Source organism: Sorex araneus, chromosome 11 (genome assembly GCF_027595985.1).
Source record: "Sorex araneus isolate mSorAra2 chromosome 11, mSorAra2.pri, whole genome shotgun sequence".
Classification (NCBI taxonomy): domain Eukaryota; kingdom Metazoa; phylum Chordata; class Mammalia; order Eulipotyphla; family Soricidae; genus Sorex; species Sorex araneus.
In genome coordinates this window covers 52304543-52317012 of record NC_073312.1, presented here as the reverse complement: position 1 = coordinate 52317012, position 12470 = coordinate 52304543, and the positions used below count along the sequence as shown (strand labels likewise).

The following is a 12470-nucleotide window of genomic DNA, read 5'->3' as shown; positions in this document are numbered from 1 at the left end:
TTGCTAACTCACTGTGGATCGTTAATCCCGCATCTGAGAGAGCTCATTCTGTGTCTGTCCCTTTCCTTCTGACTGACTTCATTCAGCATGATATCTTCTAGTTCCATCCACTTTGTTGCAAATTGCATGATTCTGTTCTTTCTTATACACAATTGATTTCTTTCAAAGACACTCCCACTTCCCTCTTACAAGCACCTCCCTGTGATTACAATGAATCGCCTACAAAACTCAGGACAATTTCTGTAATTTAATCATATATGCAATCTCCCTCGCCATGGAAAATAACATTCTGGGACTGGAGAATGCTATAGAACTGGGCCTTCCCTGAGGTCAATCCCAGTTTGAATCCCTGGCATCACATATATACTCCCTGATCACTGCAAAGCAAAACTCCTGAGCACAGAGTCAGAAATAGCCCCTGAGCAACACGAGGTACGCCCAAAGGCCACCCTCAAAATAAAATTCTGAGGGTTAGTAAGTGGACATCTTTGAGGGTTGTTTTTCTGCCAATCATTATACAGAATTCACATGTATAAACTTTCTTAGTCCTGACAAACTTTTTTTTATTTGTTTTTTGTTTTTATATATCATAATTTTTTAAATTTTTCATTTTTTATTAATTTATTCTTTTATTGAATCACCATGTGGAAAGTTACAAAGCTTTCAGGTTTAAGTCTCAGTCATACAATGCTCGAACACTCATCCCTTCACCAGTGCACATATTCCACCACCAAGAGTCACAGTATACCTCCCCCCTCCCCCCACCTCCCTGGCCCCCCACCCCACCTGTGTAACTGATAAATTTCACTTTACTTTCACTTTACTTAGATTACATTCAATATCTGAGAAACTTTTAAAGGTATAGAAGACTCCTGTATGCCTATGTTTCTCAAAAAAAAAAAATTGAGAACTGCTGTTGTCAATTATCAGATGACAAAACTAAGAACTCTGAAAAGCTAAGTGATTAATCCGAAATATACAAAAGGAACAAAACTTTGTCTTGAACCTGGGTCACATGCTTCTAAGCCTGAACACACTGATACATGAACACAAAGGCAAATGCAAATTATTCTCTTTGCACTTTTTAGAGGCGTCTGAAATTACTCTCTTTGTACTTCCTAGAGGCCTTCCATAGGGGAGAAAAACAGACATTCTGCTTACTTTTGGAAGCAAGAGGGAGGAAAGTTATGGCAAGAGGGATCTCAAGTAACCCTAATTTCCCAAACCCTAGCTAGAAATATACCAATTCCTTGCTTGTGTGAGAATGAAGGAAAACATCACAAACTATCAGGTGTTCTGGGGCCAACTCAGAAAAAGACGAGTGACCTTCTAGGTCTCCAGGGCAGAATCAGCCCTGAGCAGAATTTAGTCCTGAGCAAAATCAGGACTAAACCCCTCAAGATACAGGGAACCCCATGGAGCTGTAGAACATACCTGGGGCTTAGTGACCAATGGTCACTTACGGTGACAATGATTATCCAGCCCCACTTTTTTAACATCACAACTGAAAACAAAAATGACATCTGAAAGACTGCATTCTTGGACTGTCTCTGTTTCATGTTGAAAATAAAAGAATTACAGCCGGAATCACAAAAGAAACTGCATTCAAGTGAACTCTGTTGAAATCTTGCTAAAACCCCAAATTACAAGTGTCCAGGAACACATATTCACAGTAAGAGAGGAAGTGGACAGCTCAAAGCATTGCTACCCCACCAGCTGAAAAGTTGGTCCAGGCCAGCAGAACTGGGGGCAGGAAATGGTAACTTTCTTCCCCCTTGGCAATCTGCACTGGTGACTCAGGGTCCCCTGGCCCACAGGCATGCAGGGCTTGCCCAGGGAAATGCAGGATTTCCTGGGGAAGCACTGGCCTTTCCGGTACTGATCTATGGCATCACTGTCCAGGTCCGTAGGAGAAGTTTCGAAAATGCTCAAAAGCCAGATCATTTGAAAAGCAAAACCAGCAGCAAACCGGTAACTCAAAAATATAGGAACGTAGAGTAAATGGTTCTTCATTCAAATGTACTATTCAAGAAATCAGAAGCCACAGAATCGTCTAATATTTGTGTTTTGCAAGTCAAAGTGTGGGGCATATGGCAGGAAATCCCTCAGAGTCTCTAGCCAGAACTCAGCGTTTCCTGAGAACATTTTGGGACTTGCCTCTCCTACGATCATTCTAGTATGACCTACAAGACATAAAGATTTTGCTAATTGCAATGTTGCTTAATGCATCACTTCCAGCATGAAGTCCCCGTCCACACATACCTAAGTCGTGTCTGTGTAGCCTCTGAAAAGGGATGACTGCCTAGACAAGCTTCCTCTGCTGTACACTGAATAAGAATCATTAGATCAACAGCCTCGGCTGATATTCCATTTGATATAAACAAGGCTTGTGTGTGTCAAGCCCGAGGCAGCTAACGGCAGCTAACAAAACCTTCAGGCTATTCTCCGTGCCTACTAAAGGGATGCAGAATAGAAGGACAAAAAAAAAGGATGTGGCGTTTCCAGAGACGGTGCCTTTAATCCACACTAGTCAGCGCCCATTTTCTGAACTCAGTGTGAGGAAGAATGACTCCATAGGCAGAGACCCACAGCAGAGTCTTTTCTGTCTGGGATTCTGGATGGAAAGAAACGACACTGTAACCATACACTGGGAAGCAGCATAGAAAGGGATCCTTACTTAAGAGCTCTGCTTTCATGAGTTATTCTGAAAGCAGTGATTCAAATGTCCAATGAAGGAAATATTTTACGATTTGCTAGAAAAAGAACTCAAGTAAAAGTTTAGGAATATTATTACGGAGCCAGAGAGAGAGTTCAGAGGCCAGAGGCACATTTGCCAGCGTAAGGTTCCAAGATCAATCCTTAGCACGTGATGCTCTGAGTACAGCTAGCTGTAGCCCTGGAGGTCCCTGAAGCACTGCCCACGGGGACCCTAGGGGCACCCAGCACCACTGAGTCTCAGCAGCACTGTCTTACTGGGCTGTAGCTTTGAACTGACTGGCTCAGCTGGCAAGTACTACGGGAGTGGTTCCTGGGTACCCTGAACACAGTTAGGAAGTCCCCACCCTACCCGCACCCCTGCTACAAAAAACACCCACTGTTTTTTTTTTTTTACTTTAAGCATAGATCAGCCAACTTTTAGTTTAGCCAACTTTCAAAGAGACACTACTTCAATATTTTCCTATACCTAAGTTAAAATAAAATAAAATTCCCCAAATCTATTTGGGAAGAAAAAGAGAACAGAGATCATGAAGAAGAAACCATACTCGAAGCATTAATTTTAATTGATTTTCAGAGCAGATAAATTACATGTGTGCTAAGCTACAGGGCACACACAAATAAAAGAAATATAAACAAATAAAAGACTAAGTGCCAACTGTTTACTAACACAAAAACTACAAATCAGTTGAACAATGGATTCACCATTCAGAAAGAAAATATTAATTATCAGCTACAAACTATCCTTTCTATGATTATACTAATAGAATACACTGCCTGGAAGCTCACAAAACAGAAGGATTTTTTCACTTTAGAGAATACCAAACATATCACTTTCTCTAATAAGAGAAGTTTCCATCAAATTTTAAGGACAGAAACAGTGGCAAAAGTTTAGTCTTCTCTCATTAAAGAAACTTTGCTGTATCTACAGAATACTATGCAGCTGTTAGGAAAGATGAAGTCATGAAATTTGCTTATAAGTGGATGGTCATAGAGAGTATCATGCCAAGTGAAATGAGTCAGGAAGAGAAGGACAGATATAGAGTGGGAATAACATATGAGACTGACACCCAGGGACAGTATAGACAAGGGCCAGGAAGATTGCTCCGTGGTTGGAAGCCTGCCTCATGAGCTGGGGGAGAATACAGCTGGCATAGAGAAGGGATCACTAAGTCAATGATGATTGGAGGGATCACTCAGGGTGGGAGATGTGTGCTGAAAGTAGATAAAAGACCAAACATGATAGCCTCTCAGTATCTGTATTGCAAACCATAATGCCCAAAAGTAGAGAGAGAGTATGGGGGAAATTGTCTGCCATAGAGGCAGGGGGAGGGTTGGGATGGGGAGGGGGATACTGGGGACATTGGTGGTGGAAAATGTGCTCTGGTGGAGGGATCATTGTATGACGGAAACTCAAACATGAAAGCTTTGTAACTGTACCTCACGGTGATTCACTAAAAAAATAAAATAAAATAAAAAAGTTTAGTCTTCCTTTGAAAGTGTATTAGCACACCTTAACTACTGACTTTAAAATGGTCAAGTATGCACAGTGTACCTTTAAGGTCATCATTAGATGGACAAGAATAGAATGAAAACTTTGCAAACCAGCAGAGGGTAAAAATACAAACTGAGAATATAACTCAACAAACACTTCAGTTCAAGGGGAAAAAAAATTAAGATTAGCACTGGAAATAGACCAAACACACAAACAGAGATTGCTAGTCTATTTTTTTTAAAGGCAGTGTCAGAGATAATATAATGGAAAATGTTCTTGCATTGCACATGGTCAACCCAAGTTCCAGTTCAACCCTCGCACCCCAATGTCCCCTGAGCCCATCAGGAGGATCCTTGAGTGCAGACAGGATAAGCCCCTACTCACTGGGTATGTCCCACCCCTACAAAAAAAAAAAAAAAGAGGACATAGAGGAAGTATAAAGGTTAATGCTCTTGCCCTACATACAGCATGATCCTCCAAGCAACACCAGGAGTGGCCCCCTGAGCACAGAGCCAGGAATACCCCAAACAACCCTCAAAAATAAAAAAAAAGAAAAAGAAAACAGAACATTGTACAAAATCAACAAATAAAATTGTATTGGCCACCCAGAAAAAGCTGAAAAGGCCCTACATCAAAGTCACACACTCAGTTTTACAAAGAAAATACTAAAAGAAAAACAAAGGAAAAACTAAAGATGGATTAATTTCCTATTAATCAGGAAAACACATATTAAGAAGTGAGTTTGGGCCACACACAGTTTTCCTCGGGGGCTGTTCTAGGCTTTGTCCTCTGAAGGGACCGTGCTGGTGCTCAGGGACCAGATTAGCAACAGGAATAGAACTAAGGTCGGCTAAAAGGAAGGCAAGTGTCTTGTGCTATCAGTCCAGCTCTGGCACAATGTATAAAGATCATGGAGTTATATTATTTTATACCTACTCAGCTGGTAACAAAATAGAAAGCATCACAATAAATCATATAAATCATAGCAACCTACTGTAATAGATTCCTTCACTTAAATTTTATCTAAAATTTTACCTAAAATTCCTTCACTTTATTTTACCTAAAATAAAAATGTAATACTTCTACCACATGCAAGAACTAAATTGTAAGTACTTCACTGAATAAAAAATATAAGTTTAAGAACACTAAAATCATGTCATTCATGCCAAGATTAAAACAAGCAAAACTAAGCAACATACATGCACTCACACAAATTTATGTGTATCTTTATATATATCATATATATATTAATTACAAAACGGAATACTATAATTCCATTTTGAAACAAAATGGAATTCAACCACCAGATGCCAAGAATTCTATTTGGTTCCATGGCTTTTTACTTTGGGTATACAGATTTTCACAGGGAAGAAACATTTTTCTGGTTTATACTCTGGGGCAAGTTTTTCATCCCATCTTAGATGGAAATTCTGAGTAACACTGGCTGATTCAAGGGAAAGTTCTGGACCCAAAGGATGATCCTGAACTACCCTGTAGTCTTTCCTCCCCGATTTGTTACTTCACAACCTGCAACACCCTTCTGTGTCATCTCCAATGACTCATGCTTGACACTACTTCTTGTGCTCTTTCTCGGAAACATTCCTACCACCTCAGCCATTTCTGTCATCTATCCACCTCTGCTGAGGAAACTGGTCTCTTCCATCCTTCTTCCTTCCTTTCCCAAACCATACTGGCCTTTTAGGGAGGGAGATTTAGGTTGCTGATTTTTTTTTTTTTTTTTGTTACAAAAACATTTAATATTCTATAATTACCCTTTTTTTTTGCTTTTTGGTTCACTTTGTACTCAAGAATTACTCCTGGCAGTGCTTGGGGGACCATATGGGATGCCGGGGATCGAACCCAGGTCGGCCGCGTGCAAGGCAAACGCCCTACCTGCTGTGCTATTGCTCCAGCCCCTAATTACCCATTTTTAACAATTTCATTTCATCTTGATGTCAGAATACTTTTAACACATACCTCCTCCAATGCTTTTCCTCTGGCAATAAAGGAAGAATCCAAGTATCATTAACCCGGTATTAATGAATGAATATGGTTTTTCCACTGTCAATGGATATGGTGTTTTCTTTTTTTTTTTTTTTTTTTTTTTTGTCATTTTATTTTCCTTCTACTCTTTCTTTTTTTTTTTTTTTTAATAGTTTATTTTTAATTAGTGAGTCAACGTGAGGGTACAGTTACAGATTTATACATTTTTGTGCTCATGTTTCTCCCTTACAAAGTTTGATAACCCATCCCTTCACCAGTGCCCATTCTCCACCACCAGTAAACCCAACATCCCACCCCCCCTTCCCAGTCCCGTCTCCCCCCACCCCACACTGCCACTATGGCAGGGTATTCCCTTTTGTTCTCTCTCTCTGATTAGGTGTTGTGGTTTGCAATAAAGGTGTTGAGTGGCCATTGCGTTCAGTCTCTAGTCTATATTTGGCCCGCATCATCTTTCCCCCACATGACCAACAACCACATTTTACTTGCTGTTCCCTTCTCTGAGTTGCCCAGGATGAGAGAACAGCCTCCAAGCCATGGTGACAACCTCCTGGTACTTATTTCTACTATTCTTGGGTGTTCGTCTTATAGTCTATTATTCTATATTCCACAGATGAGTGCAATCTTTCTATGTCTGTCTCTCTCTTTCTGACTCATTTCACTTAGCATGATACTTTCCATGTAGATCCACTTATATGCAAACGTCATGACCTCATTTTTTCTAACAGCTGCATAGTATTCCATTGTATATATGTACCAGAGTTTCTTCAACCAGTCATCTGTTCTAGGGCACTCGGGTTTTTTCCAGATTCTGCCTATTGTAAATAGTGCTGCGGTGAACATATAAGTGCATATGTCACTTCGACTATACTTTTTGGCTTTTCTGGGATATATTCCCAGCAGTGGTATTGCTGGGTCAAATGGGAGCTCAACCTCAAGTTTTTTGAGAATTGTCCATACTGTTTTCCAAAAGGGCTGAACTAGCCGGCATTCCCACCAGCAGTGTAGAAGGGTCCCTTTCTCCCCACATCCTCTCCAACAGCGGTTGCTTTTGTTCTTTTGGATGTGTGCTAGCCTCTGTGGTGTGAGGTGGTATCTCAAAGTTGTTTTGATCTGCATCTCTCTGATGATTAGTGATGTAGAGCACTTTTTCATGTGTCTTTTGGCCATTCGTATCTCTTCCTTGGTAAAGTTTCTGTTCATTTCTTCGCCCCATTTTTTGATGGGGTTGGATGTTTTCTTCTTGTAGAGTTCAACCAGTGCTTTATATACCCTTGATATCAACCCCTTATCTGATGTGTATTGTGTAAATATCCTTTCCCATTCTGTAGATAGTCTTTGTATTCTGGTCGCTGTTTCTTTTGCTGTGCAGAAGCTTTTTAGTTTAATGTAGTCCCATTTGTTGATCTCTGTTTTTACTAGATTGCTTAGTTCCGTGTCATCTTTGAAGATACCTTTATCTTCAATATCCTGGAGGGTTTTGCCTACCTTGTCTTCAATGTACCTTATGGTTTGTGGTCTGATGTTGAGGTCTTTAATCCATTTTGATCTGACTTTTGTGCATGGTGACAGATCGAGTTCTAAGCCCATTTTTTTGCATGTGGTTGTCCAGTTGTGCCAGCACCATTTGTTAAAGAGACTTTCCTTGCTCCACTTCACATCTCTTGCACCTTTATCAAAGATTAGATGATCATACCTTTGAGGTTGTGTGTGGGGATATTCCACCCTGTTCCATTGGTCTGCAGTTCTGCTTTTGTTCCAGTACCATGCTGTTTTAATTGTTACCGCTTTGTAGTAGAGTTTAAGGTTGGGAAGGGTGATGCCTCCCATCATCTTTTTCCCAAGAATTGTTTTAGCTATCCGTGGGCGTTTATTGTTCCATATAAATTTCAGGATTGCTTGCTCCGCTTCTTTGAAGAATGCCATGGGTATCCCCATAGGGATCGCGTTAAATCTGTATAATGCTTTGGGGAGTATTGCCATTTTGACAATGTTGATTCTCCCTATCCATGAGCAGGGGATATTTTTCCATTTCCTCATGTCCTCTTTTATTTCATGAAGTAGCGTTTTATAGTTTTCTTTGTAGAGGTCCTTTACTTCTTTAGTTAAGCTGATTCCAAGGTATTTGATTTTCTTGGGCACAATTGTGAATGGGATTGCTTTTTTCATGTCCCTTTCCTCTGTCTCATTGTTTGCATATAGGATGGGTTTTGGAGGAACTTTTCTCAAGATAGTCAAAGCCATCTACCATGAACCTATGGCGAGCATTATCATCAATGGAGAAAAACTAAGGGCTTTTCCTCTGAGATCGGGGACAAGACAAGGATGTCCACTCTCACCACTTCTCTTTAATATAGTACTGGAAGTATTAGCAATAGCCATCAGGCAAGAAAAAGATATTAAGGGGATTCAGATTGGAAAGGAAGAAATCAAGCTCTCACTATTCGCAGACGATATGATACTATACCTAGAGAAACCTAAAAGCTCTAGTAAGAAACTCTTAGAAACAATTGACCTATACAGTAAAGTCGCAGGCTATAAAATCAATACCCAAAAATCCTAGGTTGCTGATTTTGACCCGAGATACTGCCAAGGCCTGGGAGACCCCTTGATTTATCAGAGCCTCGAATGTGATCTCTGAACTGTGCAAGGGCAATGTTGCGGAGCCCCATGTTCATGAGCTGTTTGCCTGAGAAAGGACATGATGCTGAGACTGACTTACATGCTGTCCTTTAGATGCTCTGCTATGCGACCACTTCAGCGATCTTGAAATTCAGAAAACCCACGATGCTTTCAGTCGCACAGAAGCTTCTGCCTGGAAGTAATAAGGAAAGGAAAGCGGAAAGGATCTTATTAGTAAGGAAAGAAACTCTTTTACAACATCATTGTTTTTCCAAGGAAAAGGGAGCATATATCTAAGGGGATCTTCTACCTTAGTGTAAGCCATTTTTCATCTTTGACCAAAACTGTTAATAGTGATTTAATGTCTACAGAAATCATTACAAAGAGTTCACATGTATTTTTTCACTTGAGTCACATGATCTTGAGGATAGACAAGTACTTAAAAATGCAACAGGAGGGCCAGAGAGTTAATATAGGGGTTAAAGGCACTTGCTCTGCATACAGCTATGGCAGCTGCAGTCCTAGTTTGAGCACCACCAGAGATCACTCCTCACTCAGTACAGAGCCAGGAAGTCTCTGAACACCACTGGGTATGGATCAAAAACAAACTGTTGCACTGTAGCACTGTTGCACTGTAGCACTGTTGTCCCGTTGTTCATCGATTTTCTCAAGCTGGCACCAGTAACGTCTCCATTGTGAGACTTGTTATTGTTTTTGGCATATGAAATACACCATGGGTAGCTTGCCAGGCTCTGCCGTGGAGACAGGATACTCTCAGTAGCTTGCCAGGCTCTCCAAGAGGGACAGAGGAATAGAACCTAGGTCGGGCGCATGCAAGGCAAATGCCCCACCCACTGTGCTATCGCTCCAGTTCTCAAAAACAAACCAAGAAATTTTAAAATAAATTAAAATTCAGCAGATGAAATATCAATGGTCAAAGAATTTTTCTCATGACCCTTCAACCAGCAAGTGTCAGAGGGGGAATTAAACTTTCTTGACTACTTCTAAACTCTTCCAAGAGACCAAATGGACATGCAGGTTCCACCTGAAAAACCTTTATTGGCACTAGATGAGATTTTCTCATCCAAGAACTATAGAAATGGCCTTACCATGACAGACACACTATCACAGAATTGAATCTCTTTACTATAGCCAGCCCAAAGGTAAGAAAATCTATAATGCGACACTTAAGGAATACAAGCATCTTTTTCGCAAACACTTCTTTTCTCTATAAGTGATAATTATAGGTCACTAGACAATTTTTTCACCTATTATCCGCAAATAATTTTACATTTTCTGAATTGAAAACAATTGCACATAACCATAATACAAAAAAAAATCCTGTACTCTTTATTCAGAGCCACCTATTATTAGTATTTTAATTAATATACTTGTTTGCATCTTTACTGTCTACAAATCCATACATTCACTCAACATATTTTTGTTCATGCTGAGATAAGTTCCATAGATCACACTCTTCACCTCTATTGCAGATTTTGATTTCTGAGGAATAGGATATTCTCTACTTAATGGAAAGTGGCTTTTCTGAGCACACAGTACCAAAACCACAACTAGTACTCACCCACTCCTTGGCTTTCGACTTTCCCATTTTGCACCCTGTCCACTATCTTCCCTGCCTTCTAATTCTTTCTGCCACCAACTCAGTTGTCAACTGGTCTTGGGACAACACCAACCTCACCTTCTTCTGACCCCTTCGCTAGGAGTTGCTCAATGTCTTCATTTGTCTAAAGGGTTCAATCAGTCAGTCTCTGGGCTCACAGCCCAGCTATGCACACAGTAAGTTTTGGTTAAGTCCCAACTATCTGACTCCGAAAGAGTAGGATTCTAAGTTTGTGTAGAGTCTTAAATCAGGGTATGGAAGATAGTTAATGCTCAATAATATTTATTAAATGAAAAGGAGAGACTGGAGAAATAGTACCAGGATAAGGTTCTTGCCTTACACATGGCCAATACCAGCCCAATCCCCAGCACCAAATATGGTCTCCTGAGCACAACCAGAAATGACTTCTAAGTATCTCTGGGTAAGGGTTCAAACTCCCCACCCCAAAAAAGTAGAATGACTAGTGATTAAGTTTTTAACAAACTTTATCCGGAAAAATAAACTTGTTTTCATTTCCTATTGCTCCTGTTTTTGGTGTTGTGGTTAGAGTCATTCATTATTAAAATATTTTGGGTTTTTCTGTTGTTGTTTTTGAGCCAGACCAAATGGAGCTCAGGGCTTACTCCTGGCTCTATGCTCAAGGATTACTGCTAGCTGGGCTCAGGAGACCACATGGGGGTACTGGGGATCAAGCCCAGTCTTCCACATACAAAGCAAGTGCCCTATCCACTGTACTATTTCTCAAGCCCCAGTTTTATATAACCACACATCATTATCAACCTTAGTAAATTAAATATTGATACCACACTTGAATCGACCGACATTTTCAAGTGCAATAACATACTTTAAAGCACAACATTTCTCATCACTTTAAAATCCAGTACAGGGCTAGCTGCTATCTCTCTTAACTTCCTTTGATCTGAAACACACAGTTTTCCATGCTATTATGACAATGACACTTCAGACAAGTGCAGTCCTCCCCCCCCCCCGCCTTTTATATTAATAAAACATTTCCATTTTGGCTTGTCAGATGTTTCTGCATAATTCAGTTCAGGTCATGTATTACAGCCAGAAAACCAGAGGGGAGATGTTTTCTTCTCTAAGTGCATATATCTGAGGGCAAATAGTCCATCTGTCCCTTCTGGGCAATGTCCACTTTGAGGACCCGCTCGAGGTATGCTCAAATCCTCTCCAGTGAAAATGTTTTCCCTTTAAACTAATAAATAATCTATGGGGAGATACTTTAGCGCCATGAAAGTATTTTATCTTTATATGTTTCCCCTACATCTTCAATGACTTGATGAAAATCATCCAAGAAAACAGAAGCAAAAAGAAACAAATGGGACCGTATCAAATTAAGAAGCCTATGCACCAGAAAAGAGACAATGATGAGAATAAAAAAAGATACCCAGGTGTTGGAGAAAATATTTGCTCCCCAAACATTTGACAAAGGGCAAATATGCAAGATCTATAAAGTATTTACAAAACTTAAAACACAAAACAATCTCATCAAAAAAATGGAGCGAAAGGAAAGAAGACATACAGATAGTTATGGTACAGAAAAAGTGCTCTTCATCACTTGCCATAAGGGAACTTTAAATCAAGACAGCAATAAGATATCAGTTCATACCAATGAGAATGGCACATATCAGAAAGGGTAGAAACAACCAGCCCTCGGATGTAGGGAAAAAGAGTGTGATCCACTGTTGGTGGAAATGCCTACTGGACCTGCCTCGGAAACACTAAGAGACTTGAGCTTACATATGACCATGCAATTCTACTTGTTGACATCTACCTGAGGGTCCAGCAACTCTATTAGGGAAAGACATTTGTGATCATTGCAACACCAGTCGTAGTGGCCAAGATCTGGAACCGGTCCAAGGGCCCAAGCATAAATGACTGGGAAAAAAAAAAAAAACACCTGTGGGATATATACACACAAGCGAATACCATTCAGCTATAAGAAAAGATGAAATCATGCTAGTCACCGTTCCATGGCTGGAACTAGAAGGATCA

The 12470-nt window shown here is 40.3% G+C and overlaps 1 protein-coding gene across 9 annotated transcripts in view; it reads right to left on the bottom strand.

Annotated features, from left to right (window-relative positions):
• Nucleotides 1–12470, bottom strand: part of SGMS1 (sphingomyelin synthase 1) — a 331088-nt gene that overhangs the window by 196352 nt on the left and 122266 nt on the right. For all 9 annotated transcript variants that reach the window (XM_055119140.1, XM_055119143.1, XM_055119141.1 and 6 more), the window contains one exon: nucleotides 8934–9026. The gene's annotated coding sequence lies outside the window, so the exon portion shown is untranslated. The remainder of the gene's footprint in view (nucleotides 1–8933; nucleotides 9027–12470) is intronic.